At 41.0% G+C, this 19,806-nt stretch overlaps 1 protein-coding gene across 4 annotated transcripts in view; it reads left to right on the top strand.

Annotated features, from left to right (window-relative positions):
• Window positions 1-14,000: 14,000 nt before the first annotated feature.
• nsd3 (nuclear receptor binding SET domain protein 3) overlaps window positions 14,001-19,806 on the top strand; it is a 90,809-nt gene continuing 85,003 nt past the window's right edge. For 2 of the 4 annotated variants that reach the window (XM_033013926.1, XM_033013928.1), the window contains exon 1: window positions 14,007-14,360. The gene's annotated coding sequence lies outside the window, so the exon portion shown is untranslated. Of the gene's footprint in view, window positions 14,361-19,806 lie in introns of all 4 variants that reach the window. The other 2 variants (XM_033013927.1, XM_033013925.1) reach the window with 2 other exon arrangements.

Raw genomic sequence — 19,806 nt, 5'->3', positions numbered from 1 at the left:
CAGCCATGTGTCGGAGCATCTCTTATTCCGTTTTTAATATCATCCAAGTGGCACAGCAAGTAAAGCTGCTGTCTCACAGTGCCGGAGAACCAGGTTCAATCCTGACCTCGGCTGCTGACTGTATGGGATTTGCACGTTCTCCCTGTGACCATGTGGATTTTCCCCGGGTTCTCCCGTTCCCTTCCAATCCCAAATACCTGTGGGTTGGTAGGTTAATTGACCACGGGTAGAACATGAGGGGAGTTGGTGAGAATGTCGGTCGAACAAAATGTAACATTAGTGTAGATGGGTGAGTGACGGTCAGAATGGATTTGCGGGGCTGAGAAACCTGTTTCTGTGCTGTATGAATTTAACTCTAACTCTTAGGAAACACCAGATTGAATGGATGAGCATTATATCGCAAGGTCTGAACACAAAAAAAAAACAAGAAATAGAACCAATCGATCCAGCCAATAAAATAAGATTACAAAATAATGTTCATAAGTCATAGGAGCAAAATTAGGCCATTGAGTCTATTCTGCCATTCAATCATGGCTGATCTATCTTTCCCTCTCAAACCCATTCTCCTGCCTTCTCCCCGCTTTTAAAATTCCCAATGACTTGGTCTCCACAACCATTGAGCAAAAATACAGCACATAATATAATGTTTAACATAAATGTTTAACATAAACATCCACCACAGTGGAATCAACTTTCCTCACTGTGATGGAAGGCATTAAAGTTCAGTCATCTTCCTCCTTTCTTCACCCGTGGTCGGGGCCTTTGAACGGGGCCGTTGCCGACGGTCCGCTCTTCAAGCCCTCTCGTTGGGATGATCGAAACTCCGGCGTCGGGACAGGAGCCGCGTCATGGAGCTCCCAAGTCGGCCGCTTCTTACTGGGACCGCTGCTTCACGGTGTTAAAGTCCACAGGCCCCGCGGTCGGAGCTACAACACAAGACTAATATGCAGAATGAATGATATGACCTGAGGAAACACCGATGAACAGAGGAGCCTTGGTGTACATGTTCAAAGGTTCCCTAAAGACAGATACGGAAGGTAGATAAGGTGGAAAAAAAAGCAAACAGCATATTTCCCTTCATTGCGTGGGACATGGAATGTAAGAGCAAGGAGGCCATGAGACAATGCTCTCAAACGTAAGATCACAGCTAAAGGATTGAGTGCAGTTCTGTTTGCCACACCAGAGAAAGGATGTGATTGCACTGGCGGGGATTCAGAGAAGATTCGCCAGGATGTTGCCTGAGATGGAGCATTTTAGCTCTGAGGAGAGATAGGATAGGCTGAGTTTGTTTCCCTTGGGAAGGTGAATGAAAGGGGACCTAAGAGCTGTATGCAAATTTATGAGAGACATAAATCGGCTTGACTGAGTTGTCTATAACTAAAGGACATGGATAGGTTCATAGGAGCAGAATTAGGCCATTCTGCCTATCGAGTCTACTCTGCTATTCAATCATCACCGATCTATCTTTCCCTCTCAACCTCCTTCTCCTGCCTTCTCCCTGATTTACAGGGTCCCGATCCAAAACGTCACCTAGCCATGTTCTGCAAGGATGCTGCCTGACTCGCTGAGTTACTCCACCGCTTTTTGTCTTTTTTTTTAAACATGGATTTAAGGTATGGGCTAGGAGATTTAGATTATGGGGGGATTTTTCATGTGGAGTTTGGGAAACCTGGAGAAGGTGGTGGAGGTAGGTACTCTCAGCATGCCAAAATATCTAGATGTGCACTTAAAACTCCATGGCACAGAAGGATATGGACCTGATTCTGGAAAGTGGAATTAGTATAACTTCATATTTGATGCCCAACACAGAGACAGAGGGAAAGAGCCCTTCTCCATGCTATGTAACTCTAACATTCCATGACTATGACACAATTTTCGATAATTCATTTGCTTTCTTAATAAAAAAATAATTTTCAATTTTCCGACAGCAGGGCCAAAATGATTGCTTACAACTCATCCCCACAATCTCTGTTCCCCAACGTGTCTGCCTTAAGGGCGAGACATTAATTTATGTTTTCTGTCCTCAGTGCAATCTTCCATACTGATTTTTATGTGAAGAAAGTTACTCAAAATTATAATGATCAGAAGATTTTAACAATGAAATAATTTGTGTTCAACATCATTTACTGTATATACAGTGCAAATTGTGAAAACTGGACTTTAGTTTAGTTTAGAGATACAGCGCGGAAACAGGCCCTTCAGTCCACCAAGTCCGCACCGACCAGCAACCCCCGCACGCAAACACTATCCTACATTCACTGGGGTCATTTTACATTTATACAAAGCCAATTAACCTACAAACCTGTACATCTTTGGACTGTGGGAGGAAACCGAAAATCTCGGAGAAAACCCACGCAGGTCACGGTGAGAACTTACAAAGTCCGTACAGACAAGTGCCCGCAGTCAGGATCGAACCGTGTTCTCTGGCGCTGTAAGGCAGTAGCTCTCCCGATGCACCACCGTATGAATATTAATTTCTCTAACTTCAAGTAACCCCGCATGCCCTCTCTCTACCCATCCTCCACCCAAGTCACACCAGCTTCTCATTTTCACCCAACAAACAGCTAACAATGGCCTGTTCCCTTTATCATCATTATTTTTTTGCACATCTTTCATTCATTGTTCTTTATCTCTCGGCATCATCTATATCTCTCATTTCCCTTGTCCCTAACTAGTCTGAAGAAGGGTCTCGACCCTAAACGTCACCCATTCCTTCTCTTCAGAGATGCTGCCTGTCCCGCTGAGCTACTCCAGCTTTTTGTGTCTATCTTCGGTTTAAACCAGCATCTGCAGTTCCTTCCTGCACTACTCTCGCTCTTTGTATTCTCCAAACTACATTACCAATTAAGCCTAAGGCTTTCTCAAATTTGTGCGACAACAAAGCAGGACTAGGAGCTGAGCAAAGCCTGATCTTGCAATTGTGTGCTGCACAATGCCTCTGTTGGAACAATCATCTATATGGTCTTTGTACAAAAAATGATTTAATTGCTTCCCGCTCTTTATCTCACTTTTTTTCCTCCTCTAGCTACTGCATTTATGAAAAACTAACAGAATGTTAATGAACTGTTACGTAATTTAGTTTCTTTTTTTTGTGTGTATGTTCCCAATAATGTCAGTCTCTTGCCAGTTTGTCACATAGTCTCTGTGGAATGGTTTACGTTTTCCCATTACTGAAATAAATATTGATACCCTCGGGGCTTGAAGCGAAATTTGGCATTTAATGGAAATCTTTACATTGGAGCTTTTCATATATGAGTGAAACTGCAATAAAAGAGTTTATATTAAAAACTGCTCACTGCTGGAGCTAATTCATTTCCTTAATTGCTTCAAATGATATATTTATGAACATAAAATTATTTTTGTTCAAGATTCAGAGGCTGAGGGGAGACCTGACTGAAGTATATAAAATTATGAGAGGCATAGATAGGGTAGACAGTCAGAACCTTCTTTTTAGGGTGGAAATATCAAAGCTTTAAGATGCGATTGGTGGGTGCCTGAACGAGCTGCCTGGGATGCTGGTGGAGGTAGATATGATAGTAGCAATTAAGAGGCTTTTAGATAGGCACATAGAATATATATGGATCTGAGGGATATGGATCACATACACTCAGAGGAAATCAGTTTAACATGGCATCATATTTGATACAGGCATTGTGGGCTGAATGGCCTGTGCCTGTTCTATGTTGGCACTGGAAAAGTTTCTTTGAGTTGCATGAGAATTTTATAGTTCCTTACCAAGAATTTAGAAGCTAGATATCAGTTTACTTTGGGCTCCATGCATTGCCCCTTCCTCTGCCAAGTTAATTGGTTTTAAGTGCACCACATGTACAAATTAAAAATAATATTGCAAACAGTCCACATAAGTCTCCTCATAAATAGACTTTTCCCTTCTCTTCCCTCACAGTTTAACTTAGCATCATGTTCTGCATGGATGATGAGAGAGAAGGGTTCAAAGTGGAAAAATATACAATTAATGGCATGATAAAGAAGGCTAATGGGATGATACAAAGTGCTGGAGTAACTCAACGTTTCAGGCAACATCTCTGGAGAATATGGATAGGTGACGTTTTGAGTCAGGACCCTTCTTCAGACCTGAAGAATCCATGTTCTTCAGAGATTTTGCCTGACCTGCTAAGTTACTCGAGCACTTTGTGTCCTTTGTATGTAAACCAGCATGTGCAGTTCCTTGTTTCCACAAGGCATATGCTATACTTGCTTTCATAGGTTGGAGCTTTAAGTATGAGAAACAGGAAGTCATGATACAGCTTTATAGAATTTTGTAGGAAACAACTGCAGATGCTGGTTTAAATCGAAGGTAGACGCAAAATGCTGGAGTAACTCAGTGGGACAGGCAGCATCTCTGGAGAGAAGGAATGGGTGACATTTCGGGTCGAGACCCTTCTTCAGGATTATAAAATTATAGAATTTTGGTTGGGCCGCATTTGGAGTATTGCGTGCAGTTCTGATCGCCCCATTACAGGAAGAATGTGGAAGCTTTGGACAGGGTGCAGAGGAGGTTTACCAGAATGATTAGGCAGTATTAGCTGCAGGGAGAGATTGGACGGTCTTGAATTGTTTTCTCTGGAACGCTGGAGGTTGTAAGCAAACCAGATAAAAGTATATAAAATTATGAGAGACTCAGATAGGATAGGCAATCGGAACCTTTTCCCAGGATGGAAATATCAAATAATAGAGGGCATAGTTTTAAGGTTCGAGGGGTAAAGTTTAAAAGAGCTAACAGATGTGATGGTAGAGGCAGATGTGATAGTGCCATTTGAGAGACTTTTGGATAGGCATATGGATATGCAGTGAATGCAGGCAGATAAGAATTGGTCATGGCATCATGTTTAGCACAGACATTGTGGGCTGAAGGGCCTGTTTATATGCTGTACTGTTCTATGTTCTATGATAATCAACCTGAAACACTAAGTTTGTTTCCCTTCACAGATAATGATGCACAGAAAGTTCCAAGCATTTTGGGGTTTTATTTCACAACATAAGGGTCTAATGGCTTCAAAAATTAAATGATTTATTGGATTTTTATGACGATACAATTCGGTTAAAATTTACATTATCAGTTGCAGATACTGATCGTGCACATTTATAGGTAAACTAATGCAGGTTTAGTCTTCAGTGAATGTACAGTAGATGATGATATGGTGTATATACTGTTCATCTGTAAGTTTATGATTTTCCCATAGCATTTGTCATTCCTTAAATCCAAGGAAGAGGCATATAAATTGACCAGAGGAAGTAACAAACTGGAGGACTGGGAGAAATTTAGAACTCAACAAAGGAGTTTATTAAGAGGGGGGAAAAGAGCATGAAAGAAAGCTTGTGGGCAATATAAAAGCTGACTGTAAAAGCTTCTTTAGAAATATAAAAAGGAAAAGATTAGTGAAGACAAATGTTGGTCCCTTACAATCAGAGACGGGTGAATTTATAATGGGAAACAAGGAAATGGCAGAACAGTTAAACAGGTACTTTGGTTCTGTCTTCACTAAGGAAGACTCAAACAATCTCCCAGAAATACTAGGGGACCGAGGATCTAGTGGGAAGGAAGAACTGAAGGGAATCCACATTAGTCAGGAAATGGTGCTAGGTAAACTGTTGGGTCTGAAGGCAGATGAATCCCCAGGGCCTAATGGTCGGCATCCCAGAGTACTCAAGGAGGTGGTCCTAGAAATCGTGGATGCATTGGTGATCATTTTCCAATGTTTGTATAGACTCTGGATCAGTTCCTTTGGACTGGAGGGTAGCTAATGTAACTCCACTTTTTAAGAAAGGAGGGAGAGAGAAAATGGGGAATTATAGACCAGTTAGTCTTACATTGGTAGTGGGGAAGGTGCTTGAGTCAATTATTAAAGATGTAATAGCAATGCATTTGGTTTTTCAACATTTTTTGGTAGGTTTTTAAATATTCAGGGGCATCCCAAGAATGTGAAGGGCAAAATGCCAAGCTGGCATAAATAAGGTGCTAAGAGCTGCCTTTGTTTGCTCTCACTAAACATCAAAGAGTTTCTGCTGTCGCCTGTACACGCCTCTCACACATTCGGTTACACTGAAGATGAAAATAGCTAAAAATAAAAAAGAATTCCCTCTAGAAGGAAACCTGTCTGAATCAATAGTCTGAAGTTTAATGGTGTAATCCCTTGCACAGTTGAACCATCAAGGATTCTTTAAAGGAAGCATATTTCTGGGAGAAACAAGGATTCTTTTATTTTCAAAAAGACCAGTTAGCCTGACATCGGCAGTGGGGAAGATGCTTGAGTCAATTATTAAGATGCAATAGCAGTGCATTTGGAAAGCAGTGACTTGGATCAATCAAAATCAGCATGGATTTATGAAGGGGAAATCATGCTTGACTAATCTTCTGGAATATTTTTAGGATGTAACGAGTAGAATGGATAAGGGAGAGCCAGTGGATGTGGTGTATCTGGATGTTCAAAAAGCTGTTGACAATGTTCCACACAATAGATTAGTGTACAAAATTAGAGCACATGGTATTGGGGGTAGGGTATTGACATGGATAGAGAACTGGTTGGCAGACAGGAAGCAAAGAGTAGGAATTAATGGGTCCTTTTCAGAATGGCAGGCAGTGACTAGTGAGGTGCTGCAAGGCACCGTGCTGGGACCCCAGTTATTTACAATATATATTAACGATTTAGACGAAGGAATTAAATGTAACATCTCCACGTTTGTGGATGACACAAAACTGGGGTGAGCTGCGATGAGGCTGCTATGAGGCTGCAGGGTGACTTGGATAGGTTGGGTGAGTGGGCAGATGCAAGGCAGATGCAGTATAATGTGGATAAGTGTGAGGTTATCCACTTTGGTGGCAAGAACAGGAAGGCAGATTATTATCTGCATGGTGTTAGATTAGGAAAAGGGGAGGTGCAATGAGACCTGGGTATGCTTGTACATCAGTCACTGAAAGTAAGCATGCAGGTACAGCAGGCAGTGAAGAATGCTAATGGCATGTTGGCCTTCATAGCGAGAGGATGAGGGTTTAGAAGCAAAGAGGTCCTACTGCAGTTGTACAGGGCCCGGGTGAGACCGCACCTGGAGTATTGTGTGCAATTTTGGTCTCCTAATTTGAGGATGGACATTCTTGCTATTGAGATAGTGCAGTGTAGGTTCACCAGGTTAATTCCCAGGATGGCGGGACTGACATATAATGAAAGAATGGGTCACTGGAATTTTGAAGGATGAGAGGGAATCTTATGGAAAGATATAACATTCTTAAAGGATTGGACAGGCTCGATGCAGGAAAAATGTTCCCGATGTTGGGGGAGTCCAGAACCAGGGGTCACAGTTTAAGAATAAGGGGTACGCCATTTAGGACTGAGATGAGGAAAAACGTCTTCACCAGAGAGTTGTGAATCTGTGGAATTCTCTGCCACAAAAGGGAGTGGAGGCCAATTCATTGGATGTTTTAAAGAGAGAGTTAGATTTAGCTCTTAGGGCTAAAGGAATCAAGGGATATGGGGAAAATGTAGGAACGTGGTACTGATTTTAGATTTACTGATCTGATGAAGGGCCTCGACCTAAAATGTCACCCATTCCTTCTCTGCCTGTCCCGCTGAGATACTCCAGCATTTTGTGTCTGCCTTTGATTTAAAACAGTATCTACAGTTCTTTCCTACTGATTTTAGATGATAAACAAAAATGCTGGAGAAACTCAGCAGGTGAGGCAGCACCTATGGAGCGAAGGAATAGGTGATGTTTCGGGTCGAGATCCTTGTTCAGACTGATGTGGGGGTGTGGGGAGGGGGCGGGAAGAAGAAAGGAAGAGGCGGAAGACAGTAGGCTGTTGGTGAGCTGGGAAGGGGGAGGTCAGAACGGATAGTGGTGGGGGATAGAGTGGGGGGTGAGGAGTGGGGGATAGAGGGATATGAGGGGGTAGGGAATGGAGAGGAGGTATGGAGGTAGGGAGGGAGTGATTGAGGGTAGGGGAAAGGAGGGAGGGAGAGGTGAGAGAGGAATTGGGGAGGGGAGGAGGAGAGAGGAAAGAAGAGGGAGGATGAAGAGGGGGAGGGAGTGCTGGGGGATGAGGGGAAATGGGCCGTGCCTGTGCAGTTGGGGGCTATGCAAGAGTGGTGCAATATTGCATTGGGGGGAACGGGTTGCATTGGGGGAATGGAGATGAGGAGAAATTTCTATAGCCAGAGGGTGATGAAACTCTGGAATTCATTGCCACAGATGGCTGAGGAGGTCAAGTCTTTGAGTATTTTTAAAGTGGAGATTGATAGGTTCTTGATTAGTAAGGGTGTCAAAGGTTACTGGGACAAGGCAATGGAGTTGAGAGGGAAAGATAGATCAGCCGTGACTGAATGACGGAGCAGACTTGATGGGCCGAATGGCTCCTCTGCCATGAACAAATTAAGTACTTTACAAATCTGCTTCTAGTGAATGGCAGCAAGGGGAATTTAAGATAATGAATACATCTAATTTTAAAATGACTGTGCACTTACATTGGGATGCACTTGCGGATGTATCAACCCTCCAGCTGTTAAGCCGCACAAATGGCAAACACAAAATCGAATTATAATTTGTTTTCAAAAGCATTATTTCCTTTTCCAAAAATGTTAAAATTCATAGAGGTGCCATTCTTCATAGTCTTTTAACAATTCATTTTGGTGAAAAAATATTGACTAATTTGAACGACTTCACACTGACAAGTGAGCACAGTTACAAATATATACCTGATAGATTTGAATCAGCTGTGCTTCTTATTGATCACAAGCAGTTGCTTTTATGCAGTCAAAGATGCTGGAGGTGAAAGTGTCATCAGATCAGGCATTGTCAGTGTAGCAGTTACGTAATCATGTCAGATTGGTGGTACCACAATATGATGGCTAAATTACATGGAAGATTTCTAGAGACTCAAACTATTGTTCCAGGAATACCAACTCCAGAAAAGCAGGAATTTATATTCACCAGTAAGTAATAATAACCATTGTTGTAAAAATCAATTGCGGTAAAAAAACATTTTCTTCACATAGGAAGAAATCTTCTGACCTCACCCGATCTGGACTTTATACCAATATGGTTGGCTTTAATCTAATTGTTCTCTGAGGTGCCAGCGAGCATCTCAGTATAGGGCAAATTAGGGATGCAGAATAAATTGCAGCCTTTTCAGTATCCTGAGAATGAATAAATCAATTCTTGGCATGTGAGGGGTTTTAGATAGACATGTAAATATGCAGGGAATGGAAGGATATGGATTACGTGCAGGCAGAAGAAATTAGTTTAATCTGGCAATATGTTTGGCACGGACATTGTGGGTGGAAAGCCTTGCTCCTGTGCTATATTGTTCTATGTTCTGTGTAAATGATTTGGTCAAGTTAATGACATGGAAATCTTGCCAATTTGCTTTTTTCTCATCTCCAAGAGCTGTGTGATAGAAGCATACAACACAAAGGCACTTAATGCTAAAATGTAGAAACAATGAACTGCAGATGCTCGTTTATACCAAAGATAGACACAAAGTGCTGGAGTAACTCAGCGGGTCAGGCAGATCTCTGGAGAAAAAGGATGGTAGGAACTCATCCTTTATCTCCAGAGATGCTGCATGACCTTCTGAGTTACTCAAGCACTTTGTGTCTATCTATGACACCTAATGTTAGTTTAGCTTTCAGACTATTGCCACCATTTCATACTTCAACTGTGTTTAAATTAGGCTGAAACGTGGGAATATAGAAATACAATGTTTTCAAAGGTGCTTTTGATTGGCCTAATCTGCCTCTCAGGCAGAAATAAAAGATCTCTTCCATGAAAGACTGGGAAATTTTCTGAACCCTGACTAGCTTCAACCCTCAATTACAAATATTGATAATGTTGTTTTTCTGTTCCTTTAATTGTGGCTTGCCATATGCAGTTTGCAACTGTCATGCGAGCTGTTGCTGACACAACATTGACTGCCTTTTGAAAACAAATTAATCTTCTGTGCCTTGAGGGCACGATGGGCGATATACAAGGTGCATGTTTCTTTGTATTTCCTACTCGTATTTAATTGTTTGAAGAACAATTAAGTCCTAAGCCACCAGGGAACGAGGTCTAGTAAGATAAAAACAGGACTCGTTTTGTACAGTCTGAAGAAGGGTTTCGGCCCGAAACTTTACCTATTTCCTTCGCTCCATAGATGCTGCTGCACCCGCTGAGTTTCTCCAGCATTTTTGTGTACCCTCGTTTTGTACAATATGCCTTTACCTGTGATTGAGTTGGGGGTGGGATTCAGCTACAATTCTCTCAGTTGTGTAACTAGAGTGAGGTATATTGATAGCTGGAAAATATGCAGAAAATAACAACAATTTCCATTGAGATAACACTGTTAAAATAGCAAAATTTCCCAATGTTTCACAGCAACATCATTAAACAAAAAATTAACACTTAAGGAGAGAAGAGATTTTAAAGCAGATAGCCAAATACTGGGTCAACCAATTAAACCTCGAGGAACATCTTAAAATGATGATGGAAGTCCAGAGGTTCAGGGAGAGAATTTTAAGTGGAGTCATGGCAGCAGTTTGATTATATTTGTGGGTAAGGAAAAAAAAAGTAAACCGTTAGAAGAGATGATGATGTTCAGCTGCTGATTGACAGCTCCAGCAACAGATTAGCTGAGGCAGAATTCAGGTCAGGAGATGTTACAGAGGTGGTGTTAGGGATGAACAGGGACCATGGTTTTAGGGTGAATATGCAGCAAGGTTTCTAAGCATTCATTTTGAAGGAGTTACTTGGGAAAGATGCAGTTAAAGCTAGGGAACAGCAAACAAGTGCCAGACTGGTAACTGATTGCAAAGGACAGAAGTAGGTATTCTTTTGTCCAGTGAATACTTAAAATGTCTGGCCACCGGCCCTTCCAGGCAAGGTATTGGGTGACCTGGATAATACTAAAAACGACTAATGAGAATGTGTTTTCAAAAGATGTATATGGAATGCGAAAGTGTGGAAAAGGTTTTCTGATGCTGTAATGTAATTTTCGTTTCTTTTGCTTGAATGACATTTCACGGGTCTTTGACTGCCAGCTGTGACTTTAAACCTCAGAGTTAGACTGAAATGCTTATCTATTGTCAGTCAGCTTTCAAAACAGCAGCTGTTGACTTATGGAGATGCAAGAAAATGCAGATGTTGTAACCTTAATCAAAACATAAAGTGCTGGAGGAACTCAGCAGGCCTGGCACCATCCGGGAGGGAATGAACAAACGGCATTTCAGGTTGGGACCTTTCTTCAGACTGAGAAGGCTATTGACTTATCTTGGGATGAGTAGATGGATTAGGGAAAGTGTGATTCATGCATCTTTCATAGGACAAAGAAAGAAATAGATGCATTTTTATATCTTAGGGCTAATGGAATCAAGAGATATGGGGAGAAAACAGGAACGGGGTACTGATTTTGAATGATCAGCCATGATCATATTGAATGTCGGTGCTGGCCTGAAGGGCCGAATGGCCTACTCCTGCACCTATTTTCTAAGTTTCTATGTTTCTAAAGACCTTACTAGATGTTACAATGTTTAATGGCAATTAAGTACTTTTTACGGGCATTGTGATTGTTGTAATGTAGTGAATATGGTAAATAATTTAGGCACAGCAATTCCCAAGAAAAGGTAATGTGATATTGACAGGGCAAACTATTTTTGAAATTTTAGCCAGGGATCAATAGGAATCTGATAATATGCTTCAAAATGTTGCTATTCTTCTCACCTGAAAGTCCAGACCCACGTTTAACATCATCTCCAAGTGAGCGACCTCTGACAATCCGGATTTCCCCCAACACATTAGTAGGATATATGAACGATATGTAAATAAACTTTGAATTTTCAATGATGTGTGAGCGAGAGGTGTCACATAGGACGGCCCTCTCCCCAATTAGCATTAAGCAAGTGAAGGATATTTTATATGTAGGATGGAACTGTAGATGCTGGTTTACATTGAAGATAGACACAAAAAGCTGGAGTAACTCAGCGGGTCAGGCAGCATCTCTGGAGAAAAGGAATAGATGACATTTTGGGTCGAGATCCTTCTTCAGACTGCTATTTCATATGTGGCATAATAAGCAACATTTAACATTTAAAGTGATAACATTTAAAAAATGCATGCACCATTTGTTAAAAGCATTTGAATATGCACATGAGAGAGCAGCACATTGCATTTGGACATTACATTAAAGTGAAATGTTCAGATGCTAGAAATCTGAAATAAAAAATAAAATCCGTAACTCTGCATGTCAGACAGGATCTGTGGACTGAGGAAAACAGGTTTGAAGAAGGGTCTCACCCGAAATGTCACCCATTCCTTCTCTCCAGTGATACTGCCTGACCTGCTGAGTTATTCCAGATTTTTGTGTCTATCTTAGGTTTAATATTTCAGTTAAATTATCTTTTAGATCATTTCTTTGTCTTTAACTTTCATCGCAAAGTGGACATCTCTGACAGTGCAGTATTCTCTCAGTATTACACCGAAGCACACCTGTGAATGAAGGTACATGAGTATGGGAGTAGGCATATGCTAGAAACGTGAGCAATAAAACAAGTTGTTGCAAGAACTCAGTGGGTCAGTCAGCATTTGTGGAGAGAAATAGACTGCCCATTTATAGTGATGCAGCTGATAGAGCTGCTGCCTCACAGCACCAGAGACCTAGGTTTGATTCTGGGGGTCTGTCCATATGGAATTTGCACATTTTCCCTGTGACCATGTGGGTTTCCTCTGTGTGATCTGGTTTCCTCCCACATCCCAAAAACATGTGGGTTTGGTGATCAATTGGTCACTGTAAATTACCCCCAGAGTATAGGGAGTGGATGAGAAAATGGGATAACATAGAACTTGTGTGAAGAGGTCGGCATGGACCGAAGGGGCTGTTTCCATGCTGTGTCTCCAAAAAAAATGTTCACTGAACATCTGAGTTCCTTCAGCACTTTGGGTTTTTGTTAAACATAGAAATGATTCCTTATTTTGGTTTGTCTTTTTAAGGCGCGTGAAAGATGCGCTTGTGAGAATTATCAGTGATGGCAGAGAGAAGTGCAAAATTGTGCAGGGTAGACAAAAATGCTGGAGAAAGTCAGCGGGTGAGGCAGCATCTATGGAGCGAAGGAAATAGACGACATTTTGGGTCGAGACCCCTTTTCATATGTAAGAGAGAGAGTATTAAAGGGGGTACACAAAAATGCTGGAGAAACTCAGCGGGTGCAGCAGCATCTATGGAGCGAAGGAAATAGGCAACGTTTCGGGCCGAAACCCTTCTTCAGACCGTATTAAAGGGGGTCACGACCTGAAACGTCACATATTCCTTCTCTCCATAGATGCTGGAGAAACTCAGCGGGTGCAGCTGCATCTATGGAGCGAAGGAAATAGGCAATGTTTCGGGCCGAAACCCTTCTTTAGACCGTATTAAAGGGGGTCTCGACCTGAAACGTCACATATTCCTTCTCTCCATAGATGCTGGAGAAACTCAGCGGGTGCAGCAGCATCTATGGAGCGAAGGAAATAGGCAACGTTTCGGGCCGAAACCCTTCTTCAGACCGTATTAAAGGGGGTCTCAACCTGAAACGTCACATATTCCTTCTCTCCATAGATGCTGGAGAAACTCAGCGGGTGCAGCAGCATTTATGGAGCGAAGGAAATAGGCAACGTTTCGGGCCAAAACCCTTCTTCAGACAGTATTAAAGGGGGTCTCGACCTGAAACGTCACATATTCCTTCTCTCCATAGATGCTGCCCCACCCGCTGAGTATCTCCAGCATTTTTTGTCCCCCTTCTAGTAGAGGGAGTTGAACTACATGTCCCATGCTGCCCAGCAGGCTGTGCAGAGCGCTGCGGCCAATGGCAGTAAAGGGGGGGGGGGAAAGATTTGGGCGCTGCGGGGAGCAGAGCAACTACATCCAGTCCTACATCCAGTCCAGAGCAAAGATCCTATAGCGGAGCGCTCCGCTATAAGATCTTTGGTCCAGAGGAACTACATCTCCCGTGATGCCGAGCGGCCTGTGCAGAGCGCCGCATCCAATGGCAGTGCGGCGTTTTGGGCGCTGAACGCGCTGCCGGGGCCTTTGTGCGGCAGCGAGAGAAAGGGCAATAACAACCTGGCGAGCGGCGGCCCCAGAGCCTGAGCTCCCCGCCTGGCCCGGCCTGGCCGAGCCTCGCCTCCGTTCCTTAGCAACGCACAGCCAGCACCGTCATCCCCGCCCAAGAGCCGAGAATGGAGTGCCAGGCAGCTCAGCAACACCGGAGCTGAGGCACTGAGTGAGCAGTTCCTTTTAAACTGGAAGCGGCCTGGACATCCTGTCCCCCTTACTGGACTAATTTAGTGTGAATCCCCATCAAGCTGAGCCTCACTGGGTCTGATTAGAATGGAACAAACCTCAGGTAGTATTTACACCCTCATTTGTCTTAATCGTGTTTCCCACCTCTTCTTCCCTCCCCCTCACTCACATTTACACGCTGCACCATTGAAATCTTTCTCAGTAAACATCTCAGTCGGGTTGGGATTATTTTTCTTATTGGGGTGAGGATGGAGAAGGGAGGTTACAGTGCTAGATTTAAAGGGCCTATGGCAGCCATATTGCAGCTAGCCTCTTGCTATATGGGGGACAAAATGAAGTTGCAGTTTTATATCAAAATCTTAAGTATTATTTTTTTCTCCGGGTGATCCAACATTTCCCCCCTCTCTTGTCCTACAAGAGATTTAAGATTCCTGTCTTGCTTTCTCGTTCGAATTGCTATTAAATACGTTGCCAGAATTGTCTGGGGAAAGGTCTATTATGCCTGTTAGATTATTCAGATAAGTGCTTCTGCCAGGTGATGCTCCTACGTCCTTCACTTTTGCTGTTCATGTTAATCAGTATGAAATTTAAGGATGATTGCAAATGGGATGGTAACTGTGCTAATATCATTTACGCCAAAAGAATGGCAGAGTGGAAGATGTTTATGAGAATAAAATTATATTTCTGGTGCAGTTGTATATGTATGAGCTTGAGTAGCTTTATGTAACATTCTATTTTGTGGCTTTTTGCTTTTGAAAAGTAAGTAAAACAAGAAACCTTGCCTTAAAGAACCTAATTGCAATAATGGTGTTAATAGCCCTATTTGCTCGCATGTACCTACAGAATTTTGCTCTTCAGTAGTTTTTCACATTCCTTAAAATATAATTTTAAAATCTGCTTCCAGTACCTCTTCAGGCGAGACTCTACATTACAAACCTTACGTATAATTTTATTTCCCTCTGGTCACTTTGCCAGTTATAGTAAATCTCTGCCTTTGGTCTATCCACCCCCGTGCTGGGTGAAACTATTTCTCACTATGTAATCTTTCAAAGATCTTTTTAGTTAAAACAATTTTGATCAGGTCTCCACTTGACCTTTACTGTTTCATGAACAATCTTGTCGTCTTCAGTTAATGTACTGAACGAAAGTCCTTCATCCTTGGTACCGTGTTGTAGTTGACACCTGAACAAGTGGTTTATAAAGTTTAGCATAGTTTGCCTTTTAATCTATGCATCTCTAAGGACAAGCATGCTGAGTATCTTTTAATAGACACTTTTTTAGCTACCTTCATGTTAGCGTATGTATAATGACAGTTCATCTTCCAGACCATAGCTTTAAATAATTTAGTGCATATTTTTATTAGATATATATTTATATTGCCCTTTTCTTTCCAAAACATCTCATAATATGTTATATACATTAACTTTTAGTCATATGTATCTGCTATTATTTTCCTCACCATTTACTGTATTTCTGAGTCGTATCACTGCAGACTTTCCAATTTTGCATCGTCACCTATTCCTTCGCTCCATAGATGCTGCCTCACCCGCTGAGTCTCTCCAGCATTTTTGTCTACCTTCCAATTATGCATGGTATGCCCAAATTCAGCTTATTTAAAGGACCACAGATGGAATATTGTTCATCAACATGAAAATGAAACTCTTCATTACAACTCTCCAATTTATGTCAGGGTTTACTATTCATGCTGCCATTTACCATTTAACTCCTTGGACTTCCATTTCACTAACATGTCTTATCAAATTCTGCAATATCAAAGCAATTTTGAAAATCCATTATGTTATATCAAAGAATTATGTCTGAAGAAGGGTTTCGGCCTGAAACGTTGCCTATTTCCTTCGCTCCATAGTTGCTGCTGCACCCGCTGAGTTTCTCCAGCATTTTTGTGTACCTATGTTATATCAAAGACAGACACAAAAAGCAGGAGTAACTCAGCGGGACAGGCAGCATCTCTGGAGAGAAGGAATGGGTGACGTTTGGGGTCGAGACCCATCTTCACACTGGTTAGGGATAAGGGAAACGAGAGATATAGATGGTGATGTGGAGAGATAAAGAACAATTAATGAAAGATACGTAAAAAAGTAACTATGATAAAGGAAATGGGCCATTGTAAGCTGTTTGTAATGTGAAAATGAGAAGCTAATGCGGGTGGGGGAGGGATAGAGAGAGAGAAGGAATGCTGGGGCTACCTGAAATGAGAGAAATCAATATTCATATTTCTCTTGCACTCTTGGGAAACTGAAAGACATGGCTAGAGTTTCCTCTACTTCCAACCTTATTTTTTTTCTGTGCAATGTCCAATTTTGACTGGGTGCTTTTGTGTCCTAGAGCACTGCTATCCTTTTATGTGCCCTTTTATATTAAACTCACTAATGGCTCTGCAACTTCTTTCATTACTATAGATTTGGTAACAATATATTTTTATCATGACAGAATACTTTCATATACCAGGAAACGATTTTAATGAAAAATCTATTTTAATTCCTTAATTATCTGTGCCCTTTTAGTTATCCTATTATTTTCTTTTGCTGACTTTTTACTTGGTTCTGAATAAACACATGAGGGATTTTGTGTGTTTGTTCATGAATAATTTTGAACAATTCATGTGAATATGCAAGTTATTCAGAGTTCATTCCAGTTTCCTTTGGTGACAATGATCATCACATTAAGGGAAAAAAAGTGTCTTTATGGTAGTTTGCTTTGTCATAAATAAAATTTATCACTTCCTGATTTCCACTTAAGATATTTATCTCGGGAGAATAAGATCAGTATGCAGTATTCTTGGCAAAACAACTATTGGTATCTACCACTTAATATCTCTTTGGTGTGTTTTGTAGATATGACTAAATGTAGTATTTAGTACACAAACAATATTTTACTGATGACATTGGAAATTGATGTATGTCATCCTGGTTGCCCATGAGGGATGGTAGTTGGCATGAGGTGATATTGAACCTCGTCTTGCCTTGCAGTAATGGCTCTTCTGTGAAAGTATTTAGGGATGGGAAATGGAGCATTGAGGTCTCTTCCCAAATTCTGCACTTTGACAGATTTTAGTATTCAATAAATCATTTAATATTGTGGAAAGATGCGTCACTGTTGATCAGAGGAGGTAAAATGACACCTTGGTATTTAATTTTAAAAACTGTGAGTGTCTAATATGGCTTCCTGGAGAAGCACATTTGCTTTAAAATGATTAAAATTCTTTACAGATTGGCTGCAGGTGATTACTAAATTGATAAAAGCTTTTTCAATATCAGCTTGTCCAAAAAGGTATTATCAAAACCAGTGAAGCTGCAGGCATGTTTTTCACCTCAAATTCAGGCTGTCTGGCTGTTTTCTTCAAGGCAAAGCAATGAATTTTAGACATTATTTGCCATTTGAGATTTGCTAAGTGAAAAACATTTGACTGTGATCTCAATTTAAGAAAAATAACACACTATATTTTTAACATTGTGATATTTTTGTATTTTGTTGAGTATTATGTTGTGATATCTATCTTAAGCATCCAAAGCCAAAGAAGTACGTTTGTGGATTCTCACAATTTCAAATGCTTCCAAGTCATCCTACAAAAGGCCCAATCTTTGTTTTTGTTTCATTCCAAGGAGGAGAATGCAGCTGGGGTTTTGGTCTATCTGCTCCACCTTTGCTACTTAAAAATATTGTGGTTGAATAGGGCAGGTGATCTGGAAGGATGTGGCTTCATGCTCGGAAAACATGCATGCCCTTGTTCTTGGTCCCTTGCAGGTAGAGAGGGAGAGAATGCGAGCAGCTGAGTCATTCTGTGCAGTTCAGCTGTTGTATAACACAAACTCTCTCTCTCTTCCTCCCCCCGCCCCCCGCACCCTGCCCCCCCCCACTCTATGGGCAGAGAAAATCAGAAGAAACAAGACCTTTAGCAAGAGTATTTTCTGTTCATAGAAGGCAAACAGTGATGAAGAAACATGTTTTTATTTGTCATAAAAGAGTTGTTTACAAGCATTTTCTTGATGCCTTGCAGTGCTTCGAATGCTTTCTCTTTTGGATTCTGTTTGACACCACAGAATGCAAGTGTTGCTCACTGAAGCAAGCCATCAATTTGCATTATTATTATTATTATTATGTGGTGATGTGTCTTCTTGTAGCTTTCAGCTGTCTAAGGTTTTCCAATTTTGTTTCCCTTTTCCCTCCCTCCCCAACCCCCACTCTCTTCACAATCCAATTTTCTCTCTTCCCTCCAGATGTCCCGGCTTCCTATTGAAGAGCCTAATTTCAATATAACTCTATGTGCTGCAGGAGCTGCCATGATCAGTAGAGCAAGGCCTGCTTTTTTTTTACTCCCCAATCACTTTCGAACCCATAATCATGCTATGATGCAACTGCCATCACTTCCACCCAATTAGTATTGGATTAAGAGTAAAAAATAAATTGCAAGAGGAATTGAATAGTGTCTGTAGACGCAAATGGAAGATCAAGATCCTGCATCAGGATGGAGTGTAGTGGGAGGATAGCTAGTATATAGGCAGTCCCTGGGTTACTTGGGGATCTGTTCCTGAGAACTGTCCATAAGACGATTTCTCTAAGTCAGAAACTTCTGTTTTCCATAGTAAATCCATAATCACCCTATGGATAATTCCATAATCACCCTAACACTGCAAATAATTAAACTAATAGAATATATTATTCTATCTCTAAACCTGGATTACAATAGACAATAGGTGCAGGAGTAGGCCATTTGGCCCTTCAAGCCAGCACCGCCATTCAATGTGATCATGACTGATCATCCCCAATCCTTTTCCTATCATTTCCTACCAGTAATTCCAAGTTGCATAAAAGGAAATATAATTGCCCCAGAACTTGACTTACTGGGGAAATATAAATTTAGTCGCTCTTAAGTAAGTTATCATTAAATTTTGAATTATTTTGATATAATTTGAATAAAGCATTGATTAATCTGTTGAGTACTTTCCAGATAACTGGGGACTGGTGCATTAACCCATTAGATCTCTGGATGAGGGATGTGCCAAATAAGATCACTGGGGATTTCTGCACAAATGACAATATGAAATGGTGGTCTGAATGCAGCTTAAGAGATGCAAGTCAAGCTTCACTTTATTTTGAGGGAAGAAAAAAAATGAAAAGCACTTTTGTGCTTATCTAAAATATTGTTCATACAGTATTTTGCATTATTGCTGGTGTATAATTATGAAAGGAACTGCATATTTGAAAATTATGGAAGATGTATTGGCAGAGTATAATGCAATATCAAAAGGCCAGATTCTGGAATTTGATTTGTCAATTATAATGTGTTGAAAATGTCTACAACTTCCTTTGAATTAGCAAAATTAGTCATTTCTAAGTGATTTTTGTTTTATTTTTGAAGGGAATATTTTAGAATTCCGCATTTGAAATTTAATTTTCCTTTACATCAGTTTTCTCATTGATAATGGAATAAGATTGACAGCTGATATATGACATTTTCTGTAACTCCTTATCGGGTTATAGCTACATCTTTGTTGCATAAATGGTCCTGTGAAGTTAGTAATTGCTGT

Source organism: Amblyraja radiata, chromosome 39, assembly GCF_010909765.2.
Source record: "Amblyraja radiata isolate CabotCenter1 chromosome 39, sAmbRad1.1.pri, whole genome shotgun sequence".
Lineage (NCBI taxonomy): Eukaryota > Metazoa > Chordata > Chondrichthyes > Rajiformes > Rajidae > Amblyraja > Amblyraja radiata.
Note: the sequence above shows the minus strand (reverse complement) of the source record. Positions and strands in the feature narration are given on the sequence as shown.